Here is a 15,313-nt window from a genome sequence, read left to right on the forward strand (position 1 = left end):
AGTATTGGTGCCCCTGAAGGATGTGTCCTCTCCCCACTGCGCTTCTCCCTCTACACCAATGACTGCACCTCCAGGAACTCAGCTGTAAAACTCCTGGAGTTTGCAGACGCCACCATCATTGGGCTCATTCAGGATGGTGATGAGTTTGCATACTGGCAGGAAGTGGAGCGGCTGGTACTCTGGTGCAGTCAGTACAACCTGGAGCTGAACACGCACAAGACTGTAGAGATGACAGTGGACTTCAGGAGACGTCCGTCATCATTGCTCCCCCTCACCATATCAGACAGCCCAGTGTCTACTGTGGAGTTTTTCAAGTTCGTGGGTACCACCATCTCCCAGGACCTGAAGTGGGAGACCAACATCTCCTCCATCCTCAAAAAGGCCCAGCAGAGGATGTACTTCCTAAGACAACTGAGGAAGTACAGTCTTCCACAGGAGCTGCTGATCCAGTTCTACACTGCAGTCACTGAGTCTGTCCTCTGCTCCTCCATCACAGTCTGGTATGGAGCAGCCACCAAACAGGACAGGAAGAGACTGCAGCGGACCGTACAGACAGCAGAAAGATCATCGGTGCCCCCTGCCCTCCATCACAGTCTGGTATGGAGCAGCCACCAAACAGGACAGGAAGAGACTGCAGCGGACCGTAGGGACAGCAGAAAAGATCATTGGTGCCCCCCTGCCCTCCATCACAGTCTGGTATGGAGCAGCCACCAACCAGGACAGGAAGAGACTGCAGCGGACCGTACGGACAGCAGAAAGATCATCGGTGCCCCCTGCCCTCCATCACAGTCTGGTATGGAGCAGCCACCAAACAGGACAGGAAGAGACTGCAGCGGACCGTAGGGACAGCAGAAAAGATCATTGGTGCCCCCCTGCCCTCCATCACAGTCTGGTATGGAGCAGCCACCAACCAGGACAGGAAGAGACTGCAGCGGACCGTACGGACAGCAGAAAGATCATCGGTGCCCCCTGCCCTCCATCACAGTCTGGTATGGAGCAGCCACCAAACAGGACAGGAAGAGACTGCAGCGGACCGTACAGACAGCAGAAAGATCATCGGTGCCCCCTGCCCTCCATCACAGTCTGGTATGGAGCAGCCACCAAACAGGACAGGAAGAGACTGCAGCGGACCGTAGGGACAGCAGAAAAGATCATTGGTGCCCCCCTGCCCTCATATCGTCTGCCATCACAGATCCCACACACCCTGGACACAGACTTTCTGAGCTGCTGCCCTCTGGCAGACGATATAGAAGCCTGCAGACCAGGACACCCGACACAGGAACAGCTTCTCTCCCCTCGCCATCTCCCTCCTAAACAGCTGATCTGTCACACTGCTAAACACCTACAGCACTGCAACTGCACTCCTGATTCTGATACTGACAAAGGCTGATTTCCAAGGGACCTAAAAGTATGACAAGTTCGGGGATAGAATTCAATGCTTTATTTCCAGTAGGTTGTGTATGTTTGTAACATTACAAAGTGTTTTTATAAAAATGAATTTTATCATAATTTGAAAACCATATCAAACACTGTACAGCAGGGGTCTCCATCTCCGGTCCTGGAGAGCTACTGTCCAGTAAGTTTTTCTATCCGATCTGGCTATTTACCTGAGAACAGGTGTGACTCATCAGAAGCCAAGAAGTCACGTGATCTCGTACAGGACGACCGCTTAGAGTCTTGCTCAGCTCCCAACTATTTAATTTCTCCACCATTTAACCCCCCAAATCACTATTACAATATACTTTAACCTTGTCGAAGTTACAGAGATTTTCCATTTTTTTCCTCAACTCGTTCTCACACTGATAAGAAAAAAAATGAAAATTGGTTCGACGAGTATTCGCTAGTCAGGAAGACGATGACTCCCATTCTAGTGCGGGAGGTGCCGATTCTGTACTGGACCGAATTTTGGCTCGTATCGATGGTATTGAAAAATCCCAAGACGCCTTGGACGATATAAAATCATCAATCTCCTCCACTGAGAGATCTCTTTCTAACTTATTACTGTTAATGATTTGTTGTGATTGTTCGGCTCCACTACTCTTGGCAGAGTGCCCCCCGCCCCCAGTAGACATACGAGTAGAATGTGAGGTGATTGAGGTATGGATTGATTCTGATCGTATATGTACTAATCATCCGGAGATTCAAATACGTCGTCCTTGATTCACCCATAATATTATTGTGCTATGGTTGAACTGCCCAAACATGTTTTTCATTGTTCACGTATATAACTTGTTTTTCACGAATAACTTCTCACGGAAAGAGCTGGAACACCTGTCTTGTCTTGTCTTTCTCTGGAGAAAGGGACGCTTACCTTGCTTCTTCCAGGGGAAAAGGAGAAACGTTGCTCAAAATGCTTCGTTACCACAAGCGCAAACCCGCCGTCTGTGTAAAAGTGAAGTTTGTGTCTCTAAAATCACACCGTCTGTTTATTTTCCGGTAAAATGTGTGACTCCCCCCCTCCGTATTTACTCCGCTCGGTGTCCGCGATGTGTGATTCATTCCTGCTTGATGGCTCTGCTGCGCCCTTTTCGGGACTGATAATAAAGAGCTCACACTTATACACACACACACAACACAATTAACCCCGTGTGTGTGTGTGTAATACACACATACACCACCTTCTGTCATTCAGCTGCGCTGTGGGTTGCGTTTGACTTAATCTTTACCGATTATTAAAATCAGATTGCGTACTATTTGCATTAAACAGTTTAAATACGACTGCAAAGCCAGTCAATTAATCAGAACATTTCAGATTGGAGAACACAGAACAGATCCGTGGTAAAACCTTTGATTTAATAAAATGTTAAGCCTTATGTTTAACACTAGCATATTAATCCCCAACACTTTAAAAAAGAAAAACTTAATATAGCTTCAAAATATTACAATGTTTACGCAGCACAGTATATTAGGCGAACTCATGGCTGAGCGTACTGTAAGTAATTAAATATTATTGATGTTAATTCGAAAACTCTTCTGATACACGTACAGTAACCTACTGTGCTGTACGGACGTATATTTAATGTTTAATTATATTGAACACTCAAATTTCTCATTACATTTGGAATAAGAAGCCAAGGATTAAGTATTCTGTTCTCACCAGACCGAAAAACCGTGACATTGTCTCTTTTTGCCAAATCTGCTGTTTTATTTTAAATCCCGCTATATATGTAGGCTGTGTAAAACATATGCATTTTATTATTATAGTCTTACCTTGAAACATAGAATATCTTTAAATTATTCCAGAATCTTGATAAAGTATTTCTTGACAAACTTTCGACTCTGCCTTTAAAATCTCGACACTTAATTTCACTTTCGTTTACAGGCAGGAAATGATCAGCTCCGTTTCATGCAAAAAATGGACACGGACTCTGCGGCACATCGTAGGGTTTTGGGGGGATATTATCTATGTGACTTAATTAGTAACAATAACCGTAATTCGATTATAACGCACATTCAGGAGGATCGTGCATGTAAAAAGCGGTACTGCAGTAACACTTAACAGTGGCGATTTGAGAAATTTAGAAATGGAGGGATCAAACCGATTTGGGGGGTGAGGCGTCAGACAAAACTTTGTAATTTTATAATTTCATCAAAATATATTAATTGGTGCAGCAAAGTAAAAGTCAAACTAAACAACTGAATCACACTTTATTTCCAATGCTCAACATGTACAGGTAACATTTTACAGACAGAATATTAAACAAAACAAGAACAAACAGATATTCAGAAAGAGTTATTACAAAGTAAAAGATTACCATCTCACTACCAAATATGACAGAACATTTTAGCACTATATCTATACATCAGGTAAAAAGGGATCAAATCAGGATACAGTTCTGATTGTTTTTTTTTATTTTTAGACTTTCTGATTAGATTAATATAATTTATTAGGTCTAATTTGTGAACAGGGTAAAATAGGTTGGATTTATTGTATTTACATTTACGAATAAAAAATTAATAGTATTAAATTTATCTGCATTGTCACGCTCGTGCCACGCCCCCCTCGTTAACGTCGGGGTTCCACGTGAGGTTGTTTCTTGTTGTGTTATTCAGTCCTGTGTATTTAAGTCCAAGTCAGAGTACGTATCCCCAGTTCCGTCATTGACGTCGTGCTCCGTGTTTCGCCTGGTCTGTTTGTTCTACCTAAGCCGGAGTTCCTGATTCTCCGCTCCCTGCTCGCCCGACGGCGATCGTGACATGTATTCTTCCAGTCACAAAAAACCCGCAAAAAAAACATTTTTACAAGAAAACTGAAAATTATAAAACACATTTGTTTGTATCATGTTAAGCATATCAGAGCATACTTTTTCAACAAAAGGGCAAGACCAAAATAAACGAACATTAGTTTTGCAGTCACATTCACAGAAAGAACAGCTAGATTGAAAATATTTGGACGGATAAACTTTGTGTCAATTTAAAGGTGACTTCTACTTTATTTGTTGATAAAAATTTAGAAGGTAAAGTCCACACCTTTTTCCAAGGTATATTATCCACTATGCCATTCCAGTATGAAACATGTGGAACGGAGGTGTAGTTTTGGGTAAAGAATGTCCTGATTTTTTTAAATTATTTCTTGAAAAGCATGTATAGAAAAACACACCTTACCAACAGCAGATTCAACAGGATCCATAGATGGAACAGTCGGATTTCCCCAATGATGCAGGTTTGTGACTCGACTATACTGGGCACCAGGTATAAGAAACAGCTCACAACAGAAGTATAGCAATAAGCCTTTATTACCAGGATTCCACAATTCAGCGTCCCTGACCCAATAAGTGAATGGAGCACCCAGGCAACACCGCAACCCCTCACACAATGATCTCAGCACAGCAATATCTAAAAAAACACTTCACACTCAGCTAAAACACCTGGCTAAAGTTCACACGTGGACAATAAAAAGGCCTGGGCAGCTCACATCAACACAAGGGCCATGAACACCAAAATCACGTGTGGTTCCTCCTAAATAACACATAAATAAAGGAGATCAATTCATATCAAACAATATTATTTAAATTAACTAGTCGGGGGAAGACAGCCCAATCCCCCGAAAACAAAACACACAACACAAATAATGATCCAACTCCTAGAAGGAACCACAAACCTTTCCTGTGGCGCCTAAAATCCACGCCGCTGCCACCGATCGCGGACCGGCAATTTATGTTTTACTACTTCCGCCTCACAGGTGTTTCCTATTAACCCTTATCACCATCACAATCCCCGCCTACATCCAACCCCTCTTTTTTTTTTTTAAATGGGGCCTCACATTTACGCCACCATAACCTTTATTCCCGATACCTCTGGGGCACCAACCCTCGTGTCGCCCGCAAAGATCGCCGCACAGGCAATGGCCCTGTTCCTCCGCTGATCTCTGGATTGGAGGTAAAGTCTGTTCTTGCTCTGAGGGCCCACAGGGCCCCTGGAGTACCTCCATTCCCCATGACCCAAGGGTAGGCCCACCAGTCCCTCCAGTCACTAGTCACTGCTGGCCTCTCAACCTCCGTTTCCTCCGCTACGGTGGTTGGATCCGGGTCATCAAACCAACATGGACTCAGATTTTGGTGCAACACCCGTTCTTGTCCATTACCAGAAGATCTCACCACATACACTGGCAATTCCACATTAGGTTGCAACACAACAACATAGGCTTTAACCTCCCACCTATTCCTCAATTTCCCTGGTCCACGGGCCCGCCTGTTCAAAACCAGTACTCTGTCCTGGTACCAAAGGTTCTGCTTTTACCTTTCGGCCAAAACCCCTTTTCTGCATTGCACTTGATTTTTGAATCTGATGTTGAGCATGTGTATAAGCAGCCACTAACCCCTTATGGTGCTGATACACCCAGCTGTTCACCGTCCCTGAAAGACTGTCTCCACCACCTACCAACATGTCAAAAGGTAATTTAGCATGACGTCCAAACATTAAGAAATAGGGGCTGTAGCCTGTAGAGGAATGAGGTGTGTTATTATAAGCCTGCACCATCTCCAGCACATACTTATCCCATTCCTCTTTTTGGGCTTCTGCAAGTGTCCCCAACATGTCCAATAATGTCCGATTAAACCGCTCACATTGTCCATTCCCTGAGGGGTGATATGGGGTCATGTGCGTCGTCTTTATTCCATACAACTCACAGAGTTCTCAAATAACCCCTGCTTCAAAATTTGGACCCTAATCGGAGTGCAATTAATCAAACCCCCCAAATGGCTGAATAAAATGGGTCCATAAGGCCTGTGCCGTTGTCACCGCCGTCTGGTCCAGAGTGGCCACTGCGACCGCATACCGTGTAAAATGGTCCACTATGACCAGCACATTCCACTTCTTCATGCCTCCAGGCTCAAAAAGTCCACCGACACCATCTGAAGGGGATACATTGATTTAATTGGGACCAACGGGGCACATACTTTAGTGGTTGGCGTCTTCCTTAAGCCACACCGTTCGCACTTTTGGCAATACTCCTTCAATTGCTTGTACATCCCTGGCCAAAAAAATCGTCTCCATGCGACTCCACCCACCTTCTCCGCAGCCAAATGGCCCGCTCCATCATGCACCCACTCCATCACACCCACCTTCTCCACAGCCAAATGGCCCGCTCCATCATGCACCCACTCCATCACACCCACCTTCTCCACAGCCAAATGGCCCGCTCCATCATGCACCCACTCCATCACACCCACCTTCTCCACAGCCAAATGGCCCGCTCCATCATGCACCCACTCCATCACACCCACCTTCTCCACAGCCAAATGGCCCGCTCCATCATGCACCCACTCCATCACACCCACCTTCTCCACAGCCAAATGGCCCGCTCCATCATGCACCCACTCCATCACACCCACCTTCTCCACAGCCAAATGGCCCGCTCCATCATGCACCCACTCCATCACACCCACCTTCTCCACAGCCAAATGGCCCGCTCCATCATGCACCCACTCCATCACACCCACCTTCTCCACAGCCAAATGGCCCGCTCCATCATGCACCCACGCCATCACACCCACCTTCTCCACAGCCAAATGGCCCGCTCCATCATGCACCCACTCCATCACACCCACCTTCTCCGCAGCCAAATGGCCCGCTCCATCATGCACCCACTCCATCACACCCACCTTCTCCACAGCCAAATGGCCCGCTCCATCATGCACCCACTCCATCACACCCACCTTCTCCACAGCCAAATGGCCCGTTCCATCATGCACCCACTCCATCACACCCACCTTCTCCACAGCCAAATGGCTCGCTCCATCATGCACCCACTCCATCACTCGCTTCCGCAAAGAGGAGGGCACCAAAATCTGTTTGACCTCCTCCCTTGTCTTGGGGTCCACCACCTCCCTACAAAGTAGTCCTTGGTGAACACAAAGTCGACCCCACTGACGCAGTAGTGTGCGGACCTGTCCATCTTCAGACACCCTTTCTCTCAGGGTAGGTTCTTTTCCTCTGTCCACATATAGCCACACTCGTGCCATTGCTGTATCCTCTTTGGGCTGCCATCCACTCCTCCACCATCCCTGCTCCCAGTACCTCCCAGTCTCCTTCTGGGCATTAACACCCTCACTGGTAACTGGCTGTCTGGTGGGGCTGTAACAAATGCTTGCAAACATGCCTGCACTACTGCGGGAGCCACTCCACTTCCACCACCTTCCAGTAGGATACTGTCCTCTTCATCCTCCCCCTCTCTCGACACCGATCCCACCGGCCATCGGGAGAGGGCATCCGCATTCCCATTAATCCCACCTGGCCGATAACAGACTTCAAACTGGAATCCAGCCAGCTGTGCCACCCAGCGCTGTTCCACGGCTCCCAGCTAAATGAGCCAGGGGATTGTTGTCTGTAAATACCACAAATGGAGAGGCAGTTAAGTACTCCCTAAACTTTTCAACAATAGCCCATTTTAATGCCAGCAACTCCAACTTGAATGAACTGTACTTCCTATCGCTCCTCTCCGCTGGTCGCAGACTCCGGCTGGCATAGGCGATCACACGCTCCTTCCCTTCTTGCACTTGAGCCAACACTGCACCCAATGCAGCCAAACTGGCATCTGTATAAACCCTAAAAGGGTACTGAGAATCAGCATAAGCCAACACTGCACCCAATGCAGCCAAACTGGCATCTGTATAAACCCTAAAGGGGACTGAGAATCAGCATAAGCCAACACTGCACCCAATGCAGCCAAACTGGCATCTGTATAAACCCTAAAGGGTACTGAGAATCAGCATAAGCCAACACTGGTGCTTGCAGCAGGCACTTCAGCCTCTGAAAGGCCATTTCCTGTGCTTCCCCCCACGTCCACGACTGTAGATTACCTGATGTCTGACGAGAATATTTCTTCGATGTTCCCCTCAAAAGTTCATTCAAGGGAGCAGCAATCTTTGCAGAGTCCTTAATAAACCCTTGATAATACCCAGTAAAGCCCAAAAGTGCTCGAAGCTGGAGGCTATTGATTGGGGCTCGTCATGCTTCCACCGCCAGCAACTTCTCTGGGTCTGGAGAGACTCCTCCTTCAGAAACCACGTGTCCCAGATATCTAACTCCATCCTGAAATAAAGAGAACTTTGCTGGTTTCACTTTAAGTCCATAACCCGCCAAGCGAGTAAATACCAAATCCAGATGAGCAAGATGTGCATCAAATGTTGGAGAAAACACTATGATGTCGTCCAAATACAACAGCAACATCTCAAAATTTTGATCTCCCAAACAACTCTCCACTAACCTCTGAAACGTCCCGGGTGAGTTACACAGCCCCATCGGCATCCGATTAAACTGGAATAAACCCATAGGGGTAATAAAAGCAGTTCTCTTATCAGCTGGGTGAACACCAACCTGCCAATACCCATGCGCAAGATCCAATGTTGAGAACTGCGGACTTTTTCAATGAGGCCATGGATTCTTCCACCCTCGCAAGTGGGTATGCATCTTTATGAGTAACCATATTAAGCTTCCTATAATCCACACAAAATCAAAGTGTACCATCCTTTTTCTTTACCAACACGATTGGTGCTGCCCAGGGACTACAGCTTTCACTTATTACTCCCCCCTTCAATAACTTTTTCAAAAGACTTCACTTCCTGGTAGAGCTTAGGAGGAATCCGCCTATATCGCTCCCTAATAGGAGCTGTTGTACCTGTTGGGATCACATGCAATACTTTATCTGTATACCCATAATCCTCCTCATGCTGTGAAAACACTCCACAATGTTTAACCAACAGGTCCTTAATCTTTCCCTGCTGCTCTCCTGAGAACTGACCTGGATTAAGGGGCCTCCCCCAGGCACGCAGTCCCTTCTCTCTCTTCCCCTTCCACTGTACATTGTCTAACACCCACCTCTACAGTCGCCTCATCCACTGGCCGCACTTCCAACTCTCCTTGTCCCCTTTTTTGACAAACTTCCACCTCATGAATCACTCCCAATGTAACTCGCCCAATCAATTTAACCGACTCTAGAGCCAAATTTACGACTCTAACCTTTACACGTCCCTTTACCACCGTACTTAAGGAACGGGCCAATAACAACTGTCCCGGCAACCCCATTCCTGCAGCTGGTTCAACTAACCCCACAGAATCCTTCCCATCAGGCCGTGGAGAAGTACAAGCCTCCAAAACCACTTCCGACATGGCCGGCACGTTAATGCACCCGCCCTTTGGCCAATAAACTGCTCCTAAAATCCCAGTTTCCCTTGAAAATTCTCAGATTATCACACAATACAAAGGTTTGTTGCCACATTCTTGCTTCTGGGGCCTCACTAACTCCCTCTACATATTTCGACCCAAATTTGGTAAGTAACAAATCATGACACTGTTCTATAACATTCATACCAATTAGCCCTGGACAGGACTGAAACCCTGTATCTTTCACGATCAAAACTCCTTTATTATGTATGACTTGGCCACAGATAGAAAGATTTACCTCAATATATCCTATATAGAGGATCCTTAATCCATTAGCTGTAATTAAATTAAGCTTTTGAATGGGCTGCTGCACCTGTGGGCCTCCTACCTCAAAATGTTCTTTAAAATAACTCAATTGGGTGTATGTCAATGTCGTAACTCGTGACCCCGTATCAAACACTGCGTTTTAATACCATTTATTAACACTTCGGCCACTGGACATTGACCCACTATATCATTGCTATGAATCTCCTGGCCACCAACCCCATTCCCCACTGTTTGGGCCTTAACAGAGGGCGGTTCTAGTTTAAAGGCTCCTCCATGGATCCTACTGCCCGGCATCTTCTCTCAATATGTCCCACCCTTTTACACCGGCGACAGATTGGTCTCCCCGAGTCACACATTTACCCTTTGTCTACCACTCTCTCTCACTCTTGTAACGCTTATGGAACCTTCACACTGTCCTCCCGCTACTTGCAAACCCTCTCTAATTCCCTGTATTAATCCAGATACCATATCTTTCATTTCCCCTCTCACCTGAATAAGTACATCCTGTTTAATCTCTTCCTGTAATCTAGCGAAATCCCACGCAGGCTTTACATTACTTACTTGGACTGCTGCTACTCCAGCCTGTGCAGAACCTTCCCGCTCTTCGGCCCGTATAACCGCTTCCTGCTTTGTTTCCGAAAGAGAGATATTTGGTTCCAATCTTACCCTTCCTCTAAGACCCCTACGCAGACCTGAATCCAGCAACCCTCCAATGAACTGACCTCGCAACACATGTCCCGTATTAGTGGAATCTTCTCTCCTTGACAGGCGATTGCCCAGCTCCCGTAGTGCCAAAGCAAACTGCCTCCTGGTTTCTGCTTACGAGAGAAAAACTCAGAGCGCATTACAGCAACAAACACATTGTCCCCATAAACACCTTCCAAAAAGGTTAAAACCTGCCCTGCTGTTTCGCGTTCCCCACTTTCTAAAGCCAATACCTCACGTTTTGCCTCCCCTTCTAAGTTACTTATAATAACAGCCACTTTCTGATTTTCTGATAGGGGTTGCATATCCAACATTTTTTGATTTCTCACCCACTCCTGAAAGCCTATCCCCTGTTTGGCAGGTTCTCCTGCAAATTTTGGGCTCCATGGTGCCCCCAGCATGAAAGGAAATATAACCACGTTAGGATTTGACATTTGTCTGTCCTCTGAACTAGAGACTGAAGGCTGTTCTTGAGACATTTCCTAAACCTGTGCCCAGAAGCCAAGACTGCCGAAACTACGCCAAGTTGTAAGAGAGGAACACTTCTCCTCAGTGATGCAGGTTTGTGACTTGACTATACTGGGCACCAGGTATAAGAAACAGCTCACAACAGAAGTCTAGCAATAAGCCTTTATTACCAGGATTCCACAATTCAGTGTCCCTGACCCAATAAGTGAATAGACCACCCAGGCAACACAGCAACCCCCCCACACAATGATCTCAGCACAGCAATCTCTAAAACACTTGGGAAAACATTTCACACTCAGCTAAAACACCCGGCTAAAGTTCACACGTGGACAATAAAAAGGCCTGGGCAGCTCACATCAACACAAGGGCCATGAACACCAAAATCACATGTGGTTCCTCCTAAATAACACATAAATACACAAGGAAAAAAAATCAATTTATTTCAAACAATATTATTTAAAGTAACTAGTCGGGGGAAGACAGCCCAATCCCCCAAAAACATAACCCACAACACAAACAATAATCCAACTCCTAGAAGGAACCACAAACCTTTCCTGTGGCGCCTGGAATCCACGCCGCTGCCACCAATCGCTGACCGGCGTCATTAGCTTCCCAACTCTGCGCACCCCAATAACTCGCCGTATGTCCCACAATGCAATAATTTCCCCCCAGCGCACGCGCTTCTGCATCTGGCAGCTGCAGCATGGACTCCAAGCACCACCGAGCATATGGGGCCCCCGCCTTACTCCTTCGCTGACAATTTATGTTGTTCCTCCTTTCCCCTCACAGGTGTTTCCTATTAACCCTTATCACCATCACAATCCCCGCCTACACACGCACCCATCCAAGCACACACTAAGATTTTATATGCTTGTATAGTTGTGTTACTTTCTGCACACTATAATTTTGTTTATTCCATTCTGAATCTATCACTCCTTTTTTTTCTTTTTCCTGTCTTTTTTTTCTCCTTTTCCTTCTTTTTTCCCCCTCCTAATATGTCACTCCACTACGGCCAGCTCACCCACTGCAATGTTTTTACATGTGTTAAAACTGAAATAAATAAATAAAATTAAAATAAAAAGAAATAGATCAACATGAGGGGTCTATACAGAGTTTATAGAGCCCCTCATGGTAAAGCAAGCATGTTTGGCACAGCAGTGCATTCAGACCATGATTCTGCTAAAGCTGCCGGACAGGACAAGGGGAAAAAAATAACATTTCTAGAGCCTCTTGATATGGGAAGTCAGAAACGTCAGGCCTATTTATTGAGATCCGCATGCAAGTTACAAGATGGTCTCCTGGCAGCCTATTGCGGATGTTTGGCTCGAGCTGAAAATATATTAACTGTTAGGCTTTAAAAACGATTTCTGATAGCAAAAAATGATGATAGTTTAAAGCAGAAAATTCCATTGTGAAACGTCTTTATCACCCTTTAAAAAACGCAGATATTTTTCTCTGCTTTTCAGGTGGCTGACGCTACATATTTTCTGATCATTATTATTAATTTCCCTTTGGCATAAATGCATTATTTTTTAATTGAACTGGGATTTTAGTTCCTTCACCTTTCTCTTTCTAGCTCGCTTTTCGGAGGGAAGTTAATGCCGTAGTTTTTATGAGCAGTCCGAAAATGCCGCTCCACATTTCCCTTCTTCGGAATAGCAATGGTAGACTGACAGATGAAACAAACGCACTTCGAATATGACCTTGTGGGGAAAAAGTACTCCTCCTTTCATTCCGTATGGAAGTGGTAGGTTATTGGCTTCGTACTTGGTCCTGCTCCCCCATTCAGTTTTATACCCTCTCTTAAGTTTAGTAGAAATAAATTGGAGGCGACTCGGTTGCTTACTGGAGTTTTGCAGCAGCTGGCGCGGTTGATCGCGTCGCCATTCCTCTATTTTTTATGTCATGCGATCTACTCAGTCTTTGCGATCGACCAGTAGATCGCGATCGATGTATTGGGCACCTCTGGTATAGAGAGAAAAAGCTTTTGTGCAAATAAGATAAATAACAAAAGGCTATTTAATTTGTTTATTAAAATGACAATGATATAGAGCTCTTCTATAGTAAAGGTAACCTTACAGTAAATAACTTCTGCTGTGATCTGACGCTATATAGAAAATGTAATAAAATAAGATTAACTTGACCTTCTGCGGGGGGGCACCCTAATATAATGATAGGGGAAACACTGCTGTCTGTCTGCCATAAAACAAATAAAAGGGGGAATTGGAATTGCATATGACTATGGAGAGAATGGTTGGCTATAGTGAAAAAGGTGTGGAAATTTTTACTAATTCACATAAGGGACAGCATGAAGGGTTGTTTAATTCAGCATCGGAGGAATTCATATATTTGTGTGATTATGATAATCACACTATTATAACTTTATTGTACATCTCTTGAATTGAACTAATTACAGTGTCATGTATAACACTGCACTTTTTAATACATTGTCTGGCAGAACAGACTGCAAAACTGTAGTCTCAATGGAAAGCTGGATGAAATTCCTAGGGTGGCGTAGTCAGCTGTCCACTGAGTCTACAGTTTTGTAGTTCGGTCTGTCACAGTCTGGCGCAGTTGGCAGGATCATCGTCCTCAGAGCAGAGACGCGTGTTCAGTGTTAATGACTCTTCAGTTGTTTTTCTGTTTTTAATTACCTTTTTATTCCTATCCATGTCTTTTTTTCCTTTTGTATGCTCATTATTCAGCCAGAACAGCTGTTTTTATTGTAGTCGAAAACAACAGTGAGTGCCAGTCACTGGCAAATCCCTTGGTTCCCGGTTCCACTCCATCTGTCCTCTGGTGGTCCCCTTGAGCTGTGGACCCCTTTCCAGTGTTCTGAAGCCAGATCCTCCTGAGCCGCACGGAAGCGGAAGTTGGCAAAGTGAGATGCGGCAGTAGGCCTATGCATGCAATTGACTGGAGTATGGAGAGTAAAGCCTTTTGTTTTGTTTAATAAAAGTTGTCCTTGTATTTTCTCATATGCGAGAACATCACAACTGCCACAACACTTGTTGATGTGTAAGTGTGTCCTATTCAAACAATAAAGAGAAACTACATGCAGCACTGAAAAACTATTACACGGCCAAAAAAAATGTAAACATTCTTTCTATATCAGAAGCTAGTCTCTGACTGAAATTTCTACAACAGGCACCGAATGGGAAATCTTTATATAAACTGATAGCAATTAACCTAAGAGTGCATGCTTGGATTGTAGTATCTGCATGTACTGTGGAACTAAAAAGAATCATAATCAACATATATAATTACGTAAATGAAAAACAAATACGTTGCATTTTGCTTAATAGTTTTGCACGTTGCCATAATTTATATTTAATTTAAAGTATGAAGCACCCAAGCAAAGTTTATGTTGAAATAATACTCAAGATCCTTAAGTCTTTAACAGAGTGGCATGGAAGTTCAATGAGAAACCGACTATCATTCAGAATCGTGGAGCTCAGGAGCATACTTACACTGAAAAACTGACAATTTATCTAAGCATTTGGACTCTCATGATTAAAAAAATGCTGATTGTACTTTTCATTATCACTGACCAGTTGTTTTTCTTTGTTGTGCTGTGCAGCAGAACGTTTCACAAACATATCCAAATTAAGAGCCTTTGCACGCTGATTCTCAATGCTCAGCAGAGTTTCCAGGTCCGTGGTGTTCATGCCCAGTTGTGCTATTTTGAAAACATAGTTTCGGGTAAATATTAGGAGGTCATGGGTTGTGGATTTTATACAGCAGCAGACTGCAAGGGGAAAAAGAAACTAATTATTATCAGTGCAAGTGACTCCTAATCCTGAGTAATGCTGGATCTCTAGCCACCTAAAGTAAGAGACAGATGCACACGGAAAGCAGGGCTGCCGACTACCATGCATCTGGCATGACTTTCACGCTCTCAGACACTCACGCAAGGAATCTTCCACTATATTATTCCACTATAAGCCTAAATGTAGCTACATCAGAAGCGTTGGTGTAGTTTGCAAACCCTACATACCATTTAGAACAGGGGTCACCAACATGGTGCCCACTGGCACCAGGATGCCCCCAAGGACCACATGAGTCACCCACGGACCTGTTCTAAAAATACCACAACTCACCAGTGGGCAGCGGCTAAAATTTAATTTTATCTTGTTACTATTCTTCTTTAATCACATTTGTATTTATATAGATTTGAAAATGACAATATCCGAAAAAGCATTTAAAACGT

At 44.8% G+C, this 15,313-nt stretch overlaps 1 protein-coding gene across 11 annotated transcripts in view; it reads right to left on the reverse strand.

Annotated features, from left to right (window-relative positions):
- Nucleotides 1-3,512, reverse strand: part of LOC125727321 (NACHT, LRR and PYD domains-containing protein 3-like) — a 39,838-nt gene extending 36,326 nt beyond the window's left edge. For 4 of the 11 annotated variants that reach the window (XM_049004013.1, XM_049004015.1, XM_049004014.1 and 1 more), the window contains exon 1: nucleotides 3,211-3,511. The gene's annotated coding sequence lies outside the window, so the exon portion shown is untranslated. Of the gene's footprint in view, nucleotides 1-2,311; nucleotides 2,549-3,210 lie in introns of those variants that run through there. The other 7 variants (XM_049004009.1, XM_049004010.1, XM_049004006.1 and 4 more) reach the window with 4 other exon arrangements.
- Nucleotides 3,513-15,313: the final 11,801 nt, after the last annotated feature.

Source organism: Brienomyrus brachyistius, unplaced genomic scaffold, assembly GCF_023856365.1.
Source record: "Brienomyrus brachyistius isolate T26 unplaced genomic scaffold, BBRACH_0.4 scaffold93, whole genome shotgun sequence".
NCBI lineage: Eukaryota > Metazoa > Chordata > Actinopteri > Osteoglossiformes > Mormyridae > Brienomyrus > Brienomyrus brachyistius.